Genomic DNA, 21,308 nt, shown 5'->3' on the forward strand with positions numbered 1-21,308 from the left:
TTGTTGTTGTAGCAATTGGACTTTGACAAATCATAAAGATCATTAAAACATGTTGCTAACATGAATTTGCTTTAATCTAGTTTTTGAATCACTCAAATTAGATATCAAACGAAGAAGTTATCAATGAAATACTAACGGTAGTCCAAGATCCATCACTTCCCGACAACTAATAAGTGCATTTCATTTTTATTTATCTTGCTAGGATTTGTTTTATTAGCACTATTTGTGAATTTTTGTGTGTATATCAGATGAAGAGAGATTGATCACCTCTATCCCTCGATGATATTATGTTTTATTGTGTATTAGTGCTAATTTTTTACAAGTTCTGGGATGATCAAATAAGATAAATCTATGCACAAGTGGTTTCAAAGACAAAAATATTTTTAGCAGAAGCATGTTTTAATGGAATTGTGAAGAATTCAAGCTCATTCTATGTCAAATCAAAACCATCGTGCCTTTGTTACTCATCCATTTGTCTCCCTCTCAGCTTATAGTCCATCCTTGTTGAAGTCCAAATTCCACCATCCTACCACTATCAGATCATGACTACAAAACCATTGTCCCTTTGCAAATTTTATGCTTTCCTACCTCACCTACATTTCATCTTGTAATCAGTGCGATAATGACCCTCCAAAATTTTTTCCTAAGTCAATTTTGGAGCCTACATGAACCATCGTTTCAAGCTCCCTAGTGTTGTCGCAATGTTTTTTTTTTGTTACTCTTATGTTTTCTCCTAGTGTCGCATCCTCCTAAGTCAATGTTTCCTAAGTGTTGTCACCTAACCCTTAGTATTGCTTATGTTATCTAGCCCATGGTTAGGTATACTTATGATTTTTCTTGACTTAAAAACTAGCATTTTTGCCATGCACCCACTCGAAAAGCACTCAAAAGCAAACAAAAGCAAGAAAAAACATCTTTTAAGGAAAAGGCACACTTTTAGATGACAAAGACATGCTCTTGTGTTAAGTGCACTCCTTCGGGTCGAAGAAGTCCACCCACCTTGAGCACACTCCTTCATGTTAAGCAAGTGTGCATTCCTTCGTGATGAAGACACCTGCCTTCTTGAATGCATGTATGAGCTTCTTGTTACATGTGGGCGCACTCCTAGAAAATAGGAGCCCACATAACTTCCCTTAACTAACTCATTCACTTGTCGACAAGTGGAAATCATGCATGAAACTAATTTGCATGTAATTTCTTTTAAATCAACCTAGCTAATCATTCATCTTCATAATCATTCTCATCTGGGTTGAGCGCACAATTGTGGATCAAGTAAGTTTTGCATGTTGAATCTATTCATTGTCTTTCATGATTTCACTATCGATCTTGCTTTCTTTATTGGCATTTCTTTGTTTTTTAGTTTATTTATTGGCGTTTTTGTTCAATCTCATTTCTACAAGTGTTAATTTGTTGTCACGTGCTAAAAATATGCGCCTTATTTAACTTTTCACATTCTCACCATGATTGCAACAACATCCATAAAAACTTGTAAATCCTTCTTCTTCTCATTTTCATCTTGAAATATTGTTGTTAGACTTGTTCTTGAGCCATCTTCAAGCATAGCGCACTTCTCGAACCCAAAGCCTAATCAACTTTGAAAACTACGCCTAGAACAAACCAATTTCCCTCTTGAGCGCAATCCTTCACCACAAAGAGTTGTGGCTTTCTTGAGCGCACCCCGAGGGCTTGACTGAGTTCCCTTCAGCATGAGCTAGTGTGCCCTCCTTGTGCATGAGCACACCCTAAAGGCTTGAACACCTGAATACTTGCTCCTTCATCCATTCGGAGTATGCCAGTGTGCCCTCTTTGTGTCCTTGAGTGAATGAGTGCACTATGAAGGCCCAAAGAACCATCCTTCATCCCTTTGGAGTGTGTCAGTGCACCCTTAATGGTTTCCCTTCCCTTGTTTGAGCACATGAGTGCACTGCAAAGCCCTGAATGACCCTTGAAACCTCTTCGTGCTTTGAAAGTTCATCCGCCTATTTTCTTACACATGCAAGTAATTATGTGCTAACGTTGATAGATTTACATTCTCATTACATTTAATGACTCTTTTAATATCATTTGCTAAGATATTGTTGCATAGTTAGTTTCATAAAGCTAATCTTGTCATCATGAGTGTGTTGCCACAAATAGGTGTTCAAGCTACAATTATTGTCACTCTTTCATCATTTGTTGGAGCCATGCCTCCCCGTAAAGCGAGGTCCAAAGAAGTCTAAAAAGAAAGCATTGAGCAAGCAGTTGAAGTTACCAAGCCAACCATTCCTATATATGCAGACACACATTGATTCATCGATAAGTCTATTGAAGTCACATGGAGTGACATAAAAGACATACTCATGCAAAAAAAGTTTCTTGAGAACTTAGAGGACTTGCAAGTATATACCAATATCAAGCGATCCAGGATGCATAGAATCGCATGCAGATTCTCGGTCATCCCTTATGCGGAAGTGATTAACTGGATCATTACACATATGTATGACTCTCATCTTGTGCTTCGTAGTGAGAGTGGTGGTCAGCTCACCACCTATTATGGAGAAGACATGCATACTTACTACAATATGCTTAAGCCCAAAGAAAATGAAAATGATGACTTCTACATTAGATGGGCCAACCTCGACACAAGCGACATTATCAAATTTTGATGTCGAGAGCCTGCTAAGTTTTGCCACTACCCATCCGTAGTGTATCCAACCAAGATTCTCATAGATGTTTATCAGTATTTGATTTCCATGTGTTGTTGGTTCCATGGGCAAAAGAACGCTGAGGTCTTTGAGGAGAACTGGATATATATGCTCAATATGGTGGTAACCCATGGTAAATATTTCAATTGGGTAGATATATTGTCATTTAGTTGTAGTGTCATGTGGGGTAGGCAAAAACATCTTTGAAAGTGAATCAGGCCCCAGAATTCTATATGTTTGCATTTCTACTGGTTGGAATTTGTGCACAATATGTGTTCCCACGAATGTACTGGAACTAAACCCCTCAGGTTAAGTGATGGGCCTCTAAATTAGACATAAATTAAGGCCCATTTGACCATCCTTCAGCACATTAAACCTCTCTTTTTGCATTAGATAATGTATTTTTAACTTTAATATGTTCATTAGGAAGGTTTATGGATAATTGTATATTTGTGCCTAATATTATTTATTTTTGTGGAATATTATGAGAATATTGGGCAGATTATGGAGATTTGGAGGAGGAGATAATCTAGGGACCTGCTCCCTACTACAAGAGGATCAATATTAAATAATAAATCAACAAGATATTTTGAAATTATGGCACAGATTTTGGAGCTCCAATGATTGAGAAAATCTAGGAATGTGTTCCTTGCCATTTAATGCAAATTCCTAGTATTAGGAACGAGATCCACTAATCAAGGGATTTTGGTGTGGAAAACTTCCTCCTTTCATGGGGGATGATTCCTAATTATTTTATAAGTACAAAGTCGACTTTTCCTCTAGGGGTGGATTTTTATTAGCCTTCTTGTGGAGAGAACTCGTATTTTTGCAGCTCCACTTTCATTTCTTGCAGGGATGTAATTGTATTGATGGAAATAATGAAGATTGGTGCCATGTTCAGCTTCTAAATCTTGTTGTCTTTCATATGAATCTATTTTTCCTTGGGTTTGACCATCCCAAGAGCCTCAGAGCCCTTTTGTATCATTTACCTTTCTGCCTTTCACTTCTTATTCACATGCATCTCTTCTTCTTGTTTTCTATTTCTGCATTTTGTATTAATGATTTATTGTAATAAGATTGGGTTAAATGGTTGAAGTAAGTTATTTTTCAGGATCAAAAGCATAATTTCATCATTGGAACAGCTTTGGAAGGTCATAGTAATCATTGAGCTACTTGGATTAGTTTGTTTATTCCCAAATCTAGATTTTTGGAAGTCCCTTGTGGCAAATAATAGTAAATTTATGTTATTTTTTAGAGCATGCTAACGAGCTTCAATAGAGTTGATTCCACTTGCATTAGATCACAAAAACATTATAGTTAATAACAAAAATCACCCCATTTCATTTGCACTTGATTAGGTTAGGCATTTGATAGATTTACTAGCTCACTAGTTCTCGAATTTCTAGATTTTAGACTAGTAATTTTTTGTTATTTTTTAGCATGGGTTAACAGAGGTATTTTTGAGTGATTCCACTTGTAATGGAGACCTAAGACATCCTAGTCAATAAAAAAATTTGTCCCATCCAATTTGGATTTGATTTGCTTGGTCATTCGGTGAATTATAGTTTCCTGTAGTAAATCTGTTGTTTCTTGTAGTACTCTTCCAGCGTGTATATACTTGCCCAAATTCACTCAAGAAGCTTGGTTATGATCCCTTAGGGTTGAATCAAGACCCCTAGGATCTAAATAAATTATTATGGAATACTAAATACCACTTAGTACTTGCCTCTTTACCCATGCAAAACATTTCAACGATTTGGGCTAATGGACAGATTTATGGATTGGATAATACAATGATGATTTTCTTGATTTCCACATCCAATGAACTCTGTTAATGGATCTAAACTCTTTGAAATGTAATGGTTGAAATTTAGTTCATGATATTTACTTTATGAAATTAGAATAGGTTTCTTTCCTTGTACTTTCTTTCTTGCAATAGGTTAAGGTTTCCATTTCGAGCATTTCATTTTCTGCAATTAGTTTAGGATTTGACTTCAGTACATGCGCTCCACTACATCATGATAGCAAAGGAAAGACACCTTGTATGTTGCACATATATTGTCTATACCTCTTAATTTTTCACGAACCCCGGGATGATAATTAAATTCGGTAGCCTTAGGAGTTGCAACATTCTTGTTGTAATATCGAGGCTCATCAACAAGTTCCCAGTTTACTTTCACTATAGAGTGTTCTCAAATCAAGATTCAGAGGCACATATCCCAAATTGGTTGAGAACTACTTTGTAGTTATTTTCCATATGATATTTGAGATCGATCCTCCTTGCATGACCGATCAGGTGAAGGAGTCACTACGGGATATCGCAGATTGGTTTGCAGCACCTAAGGGTACATACATCAAATGTTTTGGTTATCAGATACCCCCTCATCTCATGCTGTTGGGAATTATTCACAAGAGGAAGAAAGCCCCTTTGCCCACCTTCCCTTTGAGAATCAGACTATATGAGTTGATGATCCACAAGACAGCAACAACAGAAATACAAGAGCTGGATTGCTTGCACTTGCCACTAAAGACTTTCATGGATATGATTCCAAGAGAGTGTATAGGCCACATTGTGAAAGGATCAGTTTCAATTCGGGGCATTCATCAATGTCCACAATAGAAGATGAGAAGGTGAAGAATTGGTAAAATGTAGTTAGAAAAACACATACAACAAAGAAAACCAATTCACCCCAAGATCCACCAATTCAAGACATGCAGGTGCAGGAGGCAGAAAAAATAACCCCCCCAAGATCCACCAACTCAAGACATGCAAGTGCAGGAGACAGAACAGATAACCCCCCCAAGATCCACCATCTCAAGACATGCAGGTGCAGGAAGCAGAATAGATAACCCCTTAAGCAAGGAAAGTAGCTCCTCAAAAGAGGATCGGGTATGATTTGACAAGTGAGAGCAGCAGGAAATGGAAAGTTGATCTATTGAACACATGATTTCTTCAAGCATAACGGGAGATGAGAGAAGCAGAGGAAGAGGAGAAGAGGAAGTAAGATGAGTTGCTTGAGAAGCAACGAGAAGAAGAAGAAGAAAGGAGAGTAATAGAAGAAACACAACAAAGGTAGTCCCAAGAGGAAGAAGCAACACAGAGACTGAAAGAAGAACAATTAACTCATGAGATAGAAGAGGAAGAGTTAGAGGAAGAGGATACCATCCAACCCATGGATGATGAACTAGGTTCTCTAGAAGAATCTCCTCTCACAAGTGGTCATCTTCTATTTGGAGAAATGGGAATCACACCTCCATCGGCAGACAGAGTCATGGGCATATGCAATGTCACGTTTGATCAGCTTAAGAAGAGGATCGTGAGGCAGAGGTGTAACACCCTCCTCCCGCATCTACCCAAGTAACCAGCCAACTGGGGTAAACATGCGATGAGAGGCTACTATGATTGGATTAAACCTCCTATGTGAACTTAAGGAAGTGGAATTGATGGAAACATAACACGCAGACATTCAACATCAACTTCAGGACCCTCAGGAACTAATCCAACACTTCATATCGCTTTCCCTTAGGTACCACTAATATTTTGGACAACTTAAGCCTCATTCGCTCTCATGCTATAGACATGACAACGCCCAAAAACCCAGAGTCGCTCTCACAGGCTTTCCTGCCAGCGTCCAGAGACCCATTTTTCCAGTTCTGTGCTAGCGTCCCCAGGATTTGAGCCACTTTTCAGGCCCAGAACCCAGGTCACTGCCCAGAATGAAATGATAACTTAATACCAATAAAATAACAGGGTAACAATGATATAAAAGACATAAGTTAAACAAGACTTTAATCAAACCCCTACTAGCCATGATAGGCATTTCGTCAAACATGTCATGAGCATGTAATCTACAGGTGTAACCAACATAATTAAACATATGGATCTTGTACTTATCTGAAAATCTCTAAGAACCATTGTTCCCTCGTGTAATTTACCGCATTACCATCTATTAGACCATATATAAATTATCTATTCATTTACAAGTAAAAACATGCTGAGGTCCATACATAATTGTTGTCATGGAACATACATATAACTAGCATAATAGGGACAAAAATATCATAAACATATCAGCCATAAAATCCACATATACATCAGTATATTTACACATGAAAACCAAGGGAATGAATGTCTCATTAATGAATGCAATAAACCAACTAGATATGGGACTACCACATTCCACCCGACCGTAGAATGGCTGAGCCAAATCTCTCTTCAGCCAATCACCCCTGTGCCATATTCCAAGCATGAATGTGGGACTCATAGACCACACCAAAAACACCAACAAGCATGGATTCCACCAGAATTATCCACTTACACCATGAGGAATTTGAGAGCCTCCTAATCTCTCAGTCTTTACCGTAATCCACAGTCTGATCAAGGGATCACTAGGCCCTACACCGATACACACTCTCCAAGATTTACCGTACATCCCATCCTGGGACTACTAGGCCCAACAGAGAGAAATCCACCTCTTGGATTTACCGTATATCTTTCCATTCACCGGCAATTATTCCTAGGCCCACCGAGGCACACAATCTTGCCTTTAATGCAACCCACAATCTGGCTCAGGGGTTACTAGGCCAGTGGCTTTACCGTGATCCACCGTCTGGTTTAGGGACCACTAGGCCATGCATTTGTCATTTCAGAGATCCACCCCACTCAGCTTTGAATCCATCTGATCATCCTAGCTCAACCGAATATGAGAACCCATCTCATCAAAGCTATCAGGAAATGGCAAGGCTAGGCTGAAGAATATTGTCACACCTAGAAAAACCCATGCCATGGTAGAAAAGAACCACATGAAATACCATTCATCCCAAATATACCAAGGAAAATACACATGAAAATCAATACCTGCAATGAATCATGTTGTAGCTACTTGATGCTTCCTTTCCCTTCTTGATCTTTGCTTCCTCTTGCCTTCTTTGCCTTTCTTGCTCCAATGCCAAAGTGCTCCAAGAAAACTAAATGTCCAAGAGTGAGAGAGAGAGAGAGAGAGAGTATAATGAGAGAGATCCAAAACTGAACTGATCAAGCTTGAGCCAAGAGCTTCCACTAACTAAGAGCTTGTCAATTGATCCTCATAAGCCTTTTTATTAATGAGGCCTCTATTTTCTTTATTTTCCATTATTTTCCTTCATTTTCCTCCTCGCATGAAACTTGTAACCTTTCACCTTCCTTTTCTCTTAATTTCCTTTATTTTCTTAAATAAATTCCAATTAATGCCTCATGCCTTTCCAAATCCTTAGCCATTGCCTTTGCCAATTTCCTTGGCCATAATAAACTGAGTTAACACCCACTAGGATGTTTACCCCACCATTCATCTTGGAATATGTGTCCCATCACCATGGGCATATATATATTTTTACATGGAATTTTCACCAGGGTTGTTACAGAATCCTCCCCCTTAGGGGAACACTATCCTCAGTGTTCAATGGCACATATAACCAACAAGACTGATGAAAGCAAAACATATTGCCTATGGAGCTTTATAACACAACTCGTTGTAGTATTTACAATGACCACTGTTGAAACATGACAATCATATCGTTTATTGGAGCTTTATAACATAACTCATTATAGTATTTACAATAACCACATATACACATACACATTTTCTACAACTAGTAAATAACCATACTGTCTACGGAGCTTTACAAACCAACTCGATATACAATTTACAATAATATACACACATGTGCACATTTTCTCAACCAACAAATAAAAATATATGATTCTTGCATCCACAACAAGGGAATCTATAGGCTCACACCTTCTCCCTCAAAGTAATACCAGGATTCACCTCCTTCCCAGGAAGTCTAGAATCCACTAAAAAGTCAAATCTGCATCCAATGTCCAGCGCTACAATCCCACGCCACTTATCCTCTCAGTGAACAGTTACCGGCTCATTGTTCCAGGGCACACTCCCAATGTGCATCTAATTCCATCTGGAAATGCTAATGACAAAACAAATCCATCTGTGACCTTACCTTCTTTTCTATATAGTCCCTCGAGAAATTCAGTCATCCCCTTCTGTGTGGTCACTCACTTTCCAAGTTCCATTGGAACCCCCATCTCGGGCAGTCCATCCCTTGGCAAGGCTTCCTCGCATCAGAAGATACAAAAACCAAGGCATATCCCTACCTTAAAACCATCATATCAGTCATAACATGCTCATGGAAATCAATGGACACTATTGGGTACCAGTTTCCCACAATGGCCTTACTCCTTATGTTCTTTACCAGCATACTGTTGCATTTTCTAATTTCCTTTTGTTGAGGCTACGAATTCTTGCAGTCGATTTCAACTACCCAACCGGACATGTTCCTTCTTCCTATACCAAGCACATGACTTCCATTATATTTAAAATAAATTGAAATAAATTCACATCATACCTCATTGGTAGCTCGTCAATAAAGTACACTTGCAATTCTATTTGCTTCTTGTCACAACAAGTCAAACTAACATCTTTGACCAAATCATCATGTATAACATATTACATCAAGTTAGCTCAAAACACAACCATCATAGATAAAAATCATAAATCACATGTAACCATCATAAACCATAATCATAGATCACATGTAATCATCATAGACCATAATCATAAATCACATGCTTAATAAAACTGAAATAAAATATTGATAATTATCCTTTAATCAATTCTTAGCTTCTAACTTTGTCCTTATTCCATACGTACTCTCAATCGGTTGCCGCACCCGACAAACACCTAATGCCTTTTCCTCAACCGTGGGCACACACACATAGTGTACATCCCACACATACAACCACACACGGCATACCACATCATGTAATACATGCATCTACACCCGGTGTACAACACAACATAATACATACTCCTACGTTCAGTGTACGACACAACACAACACGTACACAATGTACATCACAAGACAGACATTTGCACACAACGTGTGACACCTCAAAATGAATACAACACGACTCATACATCTATACCTGATGCAACGCCACACAATACATGTGCCTACACCTGGCATAGAACACAACAAAATACATGTACTACATAAAGTACAACACAAGAAATACACATGTCACCATACTACGACTACACAATGCACATACATAGTACCGCATGTACACAACACAACATGTACGACACGCACACAATACGACATGTACACCAGTACCATATGTACAACACATACACAGTACCACCTGTACAAAGCACCACCTGCACAATGTGTGTTCAACATCACGTGTACACGACATCACTTGCACAACGTGTACACAACACCACATGTACATCGTACCACCTATACAACATGTACACAATACCACATGCACGACATGTACACGACACCACATGTACACAACGCCACATGCACGACATGTACACAACACCACCTACACACAACACCACTTGTACCACATGTACACGACACCACATGCTCACAACACCACTTGTACAATCATGCACACAACACCATATGTACAACATGCACACAATGCCATATGTACATAACACTGCATAAACAACATGCACATAGCACCATACACAACACTGCATATCCAACATGTACATAACACATCTGTACACAGCACTACATATCCAATCATGCGCACAACACTATATGAAATATTCACACAACACTATTTGTACCATCATGTACATAACACAGCATAAACAACATGTACACACACTATATATACACAACACCACATGCACACAACATCATAGACACAACATGTACAACATATACAACATATGCACAACAATAGTACCACACATACAAACCACATTGTCTCTACTAAGTAACCTTGCTTCTAGTGTCTTTCTACCATCCATGATTATCCTAGCATGCCAAGGACCACACGGCTTTCATTTTGTTGATGCATCCCTTGGTATAACCTCTCCATAACATAGACATAATATAATCACATAATATAAACTCATAACCACATGATATTGACCTTGTAGATGTGTCAGGCTACTCTTCCCACTTGATTCCTCATGAACCAAGAATCTCTTCATGTCATTCACCTACATAAGAAATCATTCCTCCACACAAATGATCCCTGACAACCCTATCAGATAGTGACATAGATACATACATACATACATATATAATCATTAGCATAAAACAATCATCATCCTGTCAGACAACGACATACATACATACATGTATACATATATAAACATCAGCATAATCATTATCATAACATAATTCCCAGATAACATAAGGTCTAGGTTAAGAGAACTTCCTTATTTGTGCATAACATGCACAATGTTGAGAACCACAATTCCCAACTTAGCCAAGGCATCCTACACCTCAAATCCATTTACCTTACCTTTTTTGGTTACCCTTCTCATGTTTGTACTACGATCGTCCATTTACCATAAGGGACCCAACAAGTCCAACCGACTATCATAGTCTTACCTTCCACTACGCTTACTCGAGCTTCATCTGTGTCTTACATTACCTGTCGAGTACCACACAGATCTCCCTAAGCTCCATCAACTTTCCTCTTTCCCAACCAATTCCCAAGAATCAAAACATAAAAGGCAAGCCAAGAAACAAACAAGAGGAAAATCATGAAAACCAATAACAATAATACGACCCCACAACCAAAGTAGCAAGGCCTTGCACTAGAAAAAACCACAATCAAGCACAACAAATCACCAAAAGACCAAAATCACAAGACTAAAAACAGACACCATGACTCAATCCCCATGGTTCCCAGTGCTTTCAAGGAAATCTCAACCTGAGCCTTCTTCAGAATCTCATGGAAGTCTCTTTTCCATGCAATTCCCTGCATCATATTACCATCAACACATAGTTGTTAGTGCATAAATAAACATAACAATACATGGGTTACCTTACCTTGTTATGCCAAACATGTTGCTTGCAATTGAACACATCTACGCCATCCCTCAAGGAACTCTGATTCCCTTGACAAATCCACCTGTAACTAGAGACTAGCTAATATATCTGTCAAATACATGTTCATGAATATAGCACATATCCACATAATTTCAAATAAATCAAGGTTAAGAAGACTTCCTGTGTGCAAAGTACTCATTCGTTTGGAATTAGGCTTTTCAAACATAGCCAAAGGAATTCTTGCCCAATTCCTTTCCTTTACCTTTTTACCTTGTTGCAATCAAGGCTTACTATGTACTATCACATCACCCAACTGTTAGTTATATAAACACATCAACTATTACCTTGTCGTGCTAATACCAACATGTTTCCTGCAACTGCTCACACATGCCAATCACATGTTCCAAATATAAAGACAATCATATCTATCAAATTGAAATCCACGTTTAACAGGACTAACAATCATGTCATGACTCATAATCCCTAGTCAACTCATAGTCATTAGACATAATGCTACAATTATCACCTAATTACATGCAAGTACATATGAACTGTTTCGACACATATGTGTTAGTACAATCATCTTAAAACAAGATCATTGGAATGCATACTCATATTATGCAATTCATCAAACATTCAACCAACTTGCAAACATACCATGTTAAATTAATCAACTAGATGACATAATCAAACATTCAAGCACAAAGTAGATGACATAAGCAAGCTCATACCTTAAGATATCTCAGGGGCCTATCTTTTCTACAAAATCAATCTAGTTAGCATGATATAACTTCACAACATATCAACCCAAACATAAATAAGATCATGATATCCATAATAGTCACTAACTAGCATGTTCACATCATAAGTTTATAATCATTTGTCGTTCATGCATATTAATCACCTATGTATGATCAGTCTAGACTAGTACAACACCATGTCACAATAAGTCGACTCATACCTGAATATCGTAACCATGTTTGGATGGGGTCCCCTGGGTCAGTTTTGGGGTAAAAGCCCAAGTTTTGATGTAAAAAGATGAAAAGTCTCTGCAAATTGTGGTCACGCAACGCGTAGCTAGTTAAGAGTCAAAAAGGGTTTTTACCCTTCTTTATGTAAAGTTGATTCGGTTCTTGAGATCTACCCATGGTTCGCAGACCATGGGATTGTATAAATAGGTGTGCCTTAGAGAGTCTAAGGCAGAAGGCAATTTTATCTATGGGTACGAGCGAAGAAGTCTAGCACAGAGAAGTAAGTCTTAGAGGGGAAAAAGGCTCTGCAGCTGACTGCACAAAGATCTAAAGTAGTGTCCATAGCTGAGTGCGTGGACCCCTGCAGCTGAGTGCGTAGGGAAATTTTTAGTCTGTAAGCCTTTACTGAAGATCAATAAAGAAGACTGTTGCAGAAATACCTGTGTTTTATCTCTCTACTTCTGTCATGTATGAAAGTGATATATGTTGTGATGAATAATGTCTCTATGAAATAATGATGTATTGATGCGCAAATTTACTTGGTATGTCTTATTATCTGAACACAATTAATGTTAATTTATTACGTGAATATCATAACATTTTTTGTTAAAGTTATTAAACATTTAGTAAATATCGATCTAAGGAGAATCTAGGGTGCATGTAAGCAGATAATTTGCATGTTCAGGGTCCGCAAAAGCTAGTCGTAGACCTTCACGGAGGTCTAGAGGTCAATTAATGGAAGTTACAACAGTAAGCCATAAGGGCTTAGAGATCTGCGCGAAGGTAGATCTAGGACAGAAAAGGGACATTACATTGATCTCTAGGTGTGGAAACTTGGTTCCAGTATCCCCCCATACCTCTTCGGGTGAGACTTCAGTCTGCACACCATGGATTGATGCCGAAAGGGCCAGTAGTGTAGGGATTTGTTTGGCGCAACTAACTCTGAACCTAGGTCAGGACCCCCTAAGCCAAAAAATGGTTATGTTGTCAGGACAGGGATCTGCATAAAGAGATGTGAGATGTCACATCACTAGAATCCGACCAAGAAGGAAATTGAGAAGTGGCTGGATAGAAATATCCATGAATTTGTGGCATAGGAAAACAGGAATCCATGCTTAACAAAAGAACAGTGATTGGACAGATATTTGTACACAGAAATACACGAAAATTTCTTATGCACATTCCCGATTGAACTATACGAGTGGATAGCTAAATTGGAAGACGGCCAAGGAAGGTGGAAGCTTGATGGTCCAATAGTGTGGACTACAGATCTAGTGTGGAGGTTGGAAGCTTCTGAAGATAAGATCGTGCGCGTTGTTGACCATTGGCTTGATCGGGTTATAGGAGGATTTGTTACAGATTTCACGTTTGACACCTCAGTCAGTTACAGCAAGGCAAAGTGATGCTTCTTCAGGAACCGCAAGGTAAGGATCTAAGATATTTGAATACTTGGATTAAGATGTTGTTATGCTAGAAACTCGTTATGCCACTGCCTTGATGTTTGGAGCTACACGAAGTGGGAAGCTCTTCAGAGATAGGGGAAGAACAAGCCCTAAATATAGCCCACTGATTGGACCTCCTGTGAGTGACAACGAGGGAGTAGCACAGGCTTCACTGCAGAGTGTTGTCTAGTTGATAAGACATGATTTTTCATGGATACCATCCACACCACCTCCACCTTCACCCCCACAACATACACCTTCACCCACACCACCGCCACCACCGTCGTTCAACATGTCAAATACAATAAAGTTTCCAGTGTTCAAGGGCTTAGGAAGCGAGGATCCGGATTAGTTTTGGTTTGTTGCGAAGGGTGTGTGGACAGCACAACAGATCATGGATGATAATATAAAGAAGGCATAGATGGTGACCGCTCTGCAGGATCGCGCACTAACACGGTACATTAAGTACTGCATTGATAATCTCTTGGCATCATTAGCAGATACTCAGACCACTTTGAACAAAGAATCAGGCAAGCCTAAGTTTGCCTCGCAATCGGTAATTGGATTTAAGGAAATCATGATGAGGCCCAGTGAAATTCTCTGGGAGCTAGATCAAAGACTAAAGTGCAGGATCCATGAAGATAATATGAATCTTACAGATATTCAGCACTGCGATTGGTTTATAATCGCGCTCCTGCCCCACCTAAGGATTGGTTTATCGCAGAAAAAGATAGGAACGCAGGCGGAAGCTCTGGAAATTGCGATGAGATTGCATGAAACTCCTATTTAGGACGCATCTTTTGGAGTCCAACAAATTCACTCGTAGTTGCAAAACCTCTATTTGGAATTGCAAAGCTTGAAAAAATAAAAAGAGGCCAAGATAGAGGTGTGCGAAGAAATCTGGTGCCTCAAGTGTAAGAGCCAGGGGAATGATAAGGTTCACAAATTATATCACAGGAGGGAGGTCGATGCCCCTAATGTAGGAAGCTCTAGCAGGACCAAGTGTGGGGCCTGCGCTATGGTGCGCTATTTGTCAAGTGGTAGAAAAACATGTAACAAATAATTTTCACTTACTGCAAAAATTTGTGTAGACACCACAACAATTGTTTTGCGATTCCTGCAAATCAATGGGCCATGATGAGCGCCACTGCCGAAGCTATGAATTGATGATGGAAAGGACACCTATGTATCGAATGCAAGCAGAAACTCGGCCTCTGGATTAGGGCATTGGGGGAGTGTGCGGAGGATATCATGGGCACAGATGAGGCTGAGGAGGAGGAGGACCTGGTAGGGGTCGTGGGCAGGTCATTTGTTATAATTGTGGGACGCCAACACACTACGCGCGAGAGTGTACGAATCAGACACGCCTGTCATGCCAATATTGCACTCAATTTGACCACACCATCGAAGAACGTCCTATGTTGATGGCCAAGATGCAGGAGAAGAAGTGCAGCCTTAGGATCCTACCCAGAACTTACGAATGATGAGGGTCGAGCCCCGTGACAAAGATATGAATGTGAATAGTGTGTTGTGAAGCGAAATAGCGATTGGTGATGATCAAGGACAACAGCCTGAAGAAGGTGGATGGGTCCACAAGGCCTGAGAAAAGGAGATTGGTTTTGATTTGGAGCGCGTGAAGGAAACATTTATGGAGGTGAAGAAAGGCTTCACTCAGGCCTCTACCTCAGGAAGTCAGGAGAAATTGTCGATAATCAGTGCGCCTACAGAGATTAAGCCATATTTGCTTACCACCTTCTTGGATACTTGTATGGAACTACTGCGCGATAGCAAGGCTATGAAAGGGCTACAAGAATTGATAAATAAGCGCGCTGGGAAGGAAAATGCTCTTGGAGGACACCATATATTTAGAAAGATTGGCAAACATAAGACAAGGACAAGGCGTGAGATGAGGCTCACCGCACAAATAGGAGACTATGAGATGGACCAGGTTATTTTGGACCAGGGATCTGATGCGAAAATTTTACCTAAACAGACATGGGAGAGAATGGGGAGACGTGTGCTACAGTGATCCCCGATTCAATTAAGGATGGAAAACCAGCAGAAGATTATCCCTATGGAACAATTGCATGGAGTAACCATAGATATAGAAGGTGCGAGCGCGCTGGCTGATTTTGAAGTGATAGAAATTGTTGATGATAGAAATCCATACCCCATGCTCCTTGGAATTGATTGGGTTATTGACATGAATGGGGTAATCAATTTGAAAAAGCGGGCAATGTCATTCTAAATGAAATCACTCCGCATTGTATTACCATTAGACCATGTAGAAGGACCGCGCTATACTGAACCAATCCATGACTATGAGGAAAGTGATGATGATTTGGATCAAATCTACAAAATTATGGTGCGAGACCAAGATTGGGTTAATCCAACAGCTGATGGATGGATTGCATGGGACCACGAAAGCTCCTGTACCTTGGACTCATATGAAGAATTAGAGCATTGGCAGAATAGGTTGCATGAAGTATCTACGTTGCACTAAAATTGATGACTAACTCACTGCGTTTTGTGTCATCAGAGGTAAGAAATTTACCTTATTACGATGGTTTAACTGACGTAGATAAGTTTTTGGATGCTTTTGAAAGAGAAGTTCCAGAGGATCAGTGCTTTCAGGCGCTGGATTTGGCACTGCGCGCTACGCCCTCATGGTGGTGGGGTACACACAAAGACAACTTTGATGAATGGCATGATTATAGGAGAATGATGAGGTTGCAATTTGGTCGCCCAAAAGTTCAGCTGAACAAGAAATATGATGGGAGGAGTGATCTGTGTGATCATTTAGCAAAATGGACTAAATTTTATGGAACAGAGCCGCAGCCAGAGTGGGTGCACTTATTTTGTCACACTTTGGATATAATCCCTATGAATTGGTACCTGGAAACAGAGATATGCCACGGCACCATGGAGTGGGATATATTAAGGGAAGGATTTTAGATGACCTTCAGTTTTGAAGACCGGTTCGAAAGAATTAATGAGGTGCTGCAGGAGGTTAAGGTAGTGATCTTCCAAATTCTGCAGGATCCTTTGGAATTAGTTCAACCGGATTGGAGCACCCAGTTGCGCCATGCGCTGAAATGCTATAATATGACTACTGAAGGGGAGGATAAGGATCCACAAAATACCAATATCCTAGAAGTGGAGGGCCACCATGGTCGAAGGTCCGCAAATAAAGAACCCAAATATCACCGTGCCACTGAAGACTAGGTAAGCAAACATTAGTACTAAAGCGGAGCCTAAATTCGCGAAGATCGGAGATTATTAGGATGATGCCACTGTGGATAAAGTTGCTGAGTTGCTCCGCGACTACTAGGATATTTTTCCTACAAAATTTTCGGACTTGAAAGGCATCATATGAGATTTGGGTGTGATGAAAATAACTTTGAAACCGGACGTGAAGCCCATTAAGTAGAGGCCATATCGCCTTAATCCCAAATACAAGGAAAGGACTGCTTGGAATTGGAAAAGATGCTTGAGGCAAGCATTATTGAACCAGTCGAGGAATCTGACTGGGTGAGCCCAATGGTAGTTCAGGAAAATAAGCATAAGGGAGAGATAAGGATTTGTGTAGATCTAAGAAAGCTTAACGATGCCTGTGTCCATGATCCTTTCCCGACACCGTTTACTGATGAGGTACTGGACAATGTTGGAGGGCAGGAGGCCTACTCATTTACTGATGGGTTCTCTGGATACCATCAAATTAAGATCGCACCAGAAGACAGGAGTAAAACAACCTTCGCGATGGAATGGGGGTGTTTTCAGTACATAGTGATGCCATTCAGACTCAAGAATGCACCGACGATATTCTCTCGCGTAGTCATTGCGGTGTTCAAAGAATTTATTCACAAATTCTTGGAGGTATATTTTGATGACTGGACAGTGTTTGGGTTGGTAAAGCGCCATGTAGCCAGTCTATGATTAATGTTGGATACGTGTCAAAGATATCAGATTGCGCTAAACTTGAAGAAGTTCTTGCTTTGTGTCCCTTTGGGATTTCGCTGGGTCATGTGGTATGTAAGCAAGGACTAATGGTGGACACTGCCAAGATCGTAGTAATAATCAATTTAGAAACCCCGAGAAGTGTCAAATAGCTACGCGCAATGCTAAGCCATACTGGATATTATCAAAATTTCATCAAATCTTATGCCCAGATTACCGCGCCCATGGAGAAGTTGTTGAATAAGGATGCTAATTCTGTTGGGATGAAGAATGTCAGCGCAATATGGATGTCTTGAAGGAAAAGATGGTCACCGCACCAATATTGGTCTTCCCAGATTGGAATAAGGAATTCCATGTGGACGTTGATGACTCATGTATTGCATTAGGAGCAGTGCTGACACAGGCTAGTGAAGGAGAAATGGACCACCCTATAGCATTTGCAAGCAGAAAGTTATCAAAGGCTGAGAAGAACTATTCAACGACATAGCACGAAGGACTAGCTATGTGTACGTGCTCCAAAAGTTCAGGCTCTATCTGTTGGGCGAACATTTCAAGATGTACACAGACCACTCCGCCATGAAGAACCTCGTCAATAAGCCTGTGTTGGGGGGGAAGATATGCAGATGGTTGTTGTTGTTTCAAGAATATGACTTTGAGGTAATTGTCAAGCCAGGAAGATTGAATGCAGGACCTGACCATTTGTGACACATTGAAACAGGGAGGAGCCTACTAATTTGGAGGAAGGGTTGCTCTACACGCAGCTCTTCACAGTTCGTGTAGTGGATAACTATTTTACAGATATTATCCACTTTTTGACTACAAGGACGGCTCCGGAAGGATACACCAGCCAGCAGAAGGAGTTGGTAGTATGCGCGACTGATCTCTCGGTAATTGCAAGACATTTATATAAGATGGGTTGAGACGAGATACTCCGATGGTATGTGCCCAATTTCGAAAGAAACAACATCCTTGCGGAGGCCCATGGAGGGGCTACAGGAGGGCATTATGCATGAAAGGCAATGGTGCAGAAGATTTTGCGTGCTGGGTTATGGTGGTCTACATTACACAAGGACACCAAAGCATATTGTAAGGCATGTGACACATGTCAAAGAATGGGTAGGCCATTGTGAAGGCATGAGTTGCCTCTGAATCCTTAGGTGTTGTTACAGCCATTTGAGAAATGGGCTATTGACTTTGTAGGACAAATTCAACCCCCAGGTAAAAAAAAAGTGCGCGCTATATCATCACCACGACAGAGTATCTAACCAGATGGGCAGAGGCACAGCCTGTAAAGGATTGTACGAGGACTACAGTAGCCAAATTTTTGTTTGAGTACGTGTTAACCAGATTCGGTTGCTCGAAAGTGTTGATGAGTGATGATCAACGCGTTGACCAAAGAGTTCCAGGTTTATCATCACAAGAGTAAGCCATATCATCCTCAGGCTAATGGAATAGTTGAGGCCTTCAATAAGATATTGGAGAATGCACTGACAAATATTTGCAACACGTAGCAGAATGATTGGGACGTGCGCGTACTGGCAGTATTATGGGCATACAGGACTACTTGCAAAAAACTAACAGGTCAGACACCTTTCCGGTTGGTCTATGACATAGAATTTGTGATGCATATGGAATATATCGTGCTTAGTATATGCATAGCTGCTTTCAAAGGGATGGCGGACCGCGGAGCCTTGGAAAAATGGCTCGCACAATTGATGGATCTTGAAGATGACAGATTCTTGGTTGGATTTCATCAGCAAGTACAAAAGGAACATGAAAAATCATGGCACGTTCGACACATCAAGTTATGCACATTCAAGGTAAATGATCTGGTATTATTATATCATAGTAAGTTTGATAAGTTTCCGGGAAAGTTTCAGATGCACTGGTTGGGGCCATATGTCATCAAAGAAATCACATATGGGGTTACGGTTCAACTTGCAAAGCTGAACGAAGAACCTTTTTCAAGGAATGGTGAATGGGAGTCGGTTGAAGCCGTATGCAGGAGATCTGGCTCAATGACTACATGACGACAGAACAGTCTTAGTGCTCCAGGCAGCTGTAAGGGAGCATGGGACTATAAACTACACTGCCCGATTTTGGGGACCCCACGGCAAGGGGGCTACACGAAACAGGGTAATGTCATAGTACCAGAAGCTATGCGAAAGAAGCTGCATTATGGAGGAAGATACCATGCAACACAGCAAGAAAATGACCATTAGAGTCATTGTTCATGATTTGACAGCTAGGAGATGGTTAATAGGAGCGGGTGGGCGGCATTTAAGGCTGAAATCTTTGGAGATCTGCCGCCAAATCAGCATTAATGAACGAATTTTGGGGGGAACGGTCGGATTTGAATTCAAATTCCCCTATAAATTATTCATGCTAGTCCAACAGAAAACACTTTACACTCTTAGATTTTTTAAGATCTACTGTCTGTCGCTTATGAATCATAATTTTTTCAAGGACTTGGTCGCAAGCTCCGTGTTTGATAATCTACCTGAGGAAACCCAACAATTCATTCATAGCACTATGTCAGGACTAGGAGAGACTGCAAGCACCGGAGGAAATGTTGCCTCTGAAGGAGCGGCTCCAAAATTTGTGAGCATGGAGGCTTCGACTCCTATGCCTACAGTGCCAAGGTTGCATAGGCTGAAGCCTACACCAATGCGTGAGACCCATAAGCCAAAGAAAGACAAGCAGAAAAGGCCAGTGCCAGTGCACGAGTCACCTAGAAAGCACTCTACTACCCAGGCACAGAAGAAGGACAAGCAGCCTGAGAAGGTTGTAGATTTCAAGGCTGAAGAGGGCACTGAACATATAGATGCAGAGGGTGTGGATCCCATATCCAATTTGTCGAAGGATATACCTCCGCGTAAAGGAAAGGTGAAGGTCACCAAGGACCCCGGACGCAGAGAAATTCCTCATTCATACAGCCCTGTTTCCAGAAAACATCACCTTTGAAGGTCTTCGCCTAGCGCAGGTTCCCCTTTTAAAGATGGAGGATTGGGACTTAGCTGACCATGAGAGGTTCCCCCACCTCGCGACAGAGAATTACAAGAAGAGAGTATATTACAAAGACTCTGGTGTCACAGTGTTGGAGCCAGTTGAATGGATCCATGGAGTAAATCAATCAGGGTTGTTGAACCTGTTGTGGGTGCCCCACTATCACCGCTCCAATATCAATACCACATGTATAAGGCAACTGTTGACTCTAGTGCATGATGGGTTTTTATGGATTGGCGCGCCTATCCCCATCATAGACATGCTTATCCACAGGATCACGCTCCTGCCGTATGAAGGATTGAATTTGGCCAAGTAGTTTGGCGAAAAGACAAGTGAGCGCGGCTTAGCAGAAAAGATGAAGAAGACATTTGAACTTATCAAGA

Source organism: Pinus tabuliformis, chromosome 2_1 (assembly GCF_031772625.1).
Source record: "Pinus tabuliformis cultivar Carrire ecotype Pingquan chromosome 2_1, CPIR1, whole genome shotgun sequence".
NCBI classification, from domain to species: Eukaryota; Viridiplantae; Streptophyta; class Pinopsida; order Pinales; family Pinaceae; genus Pinus; species Pinus tabuliformis.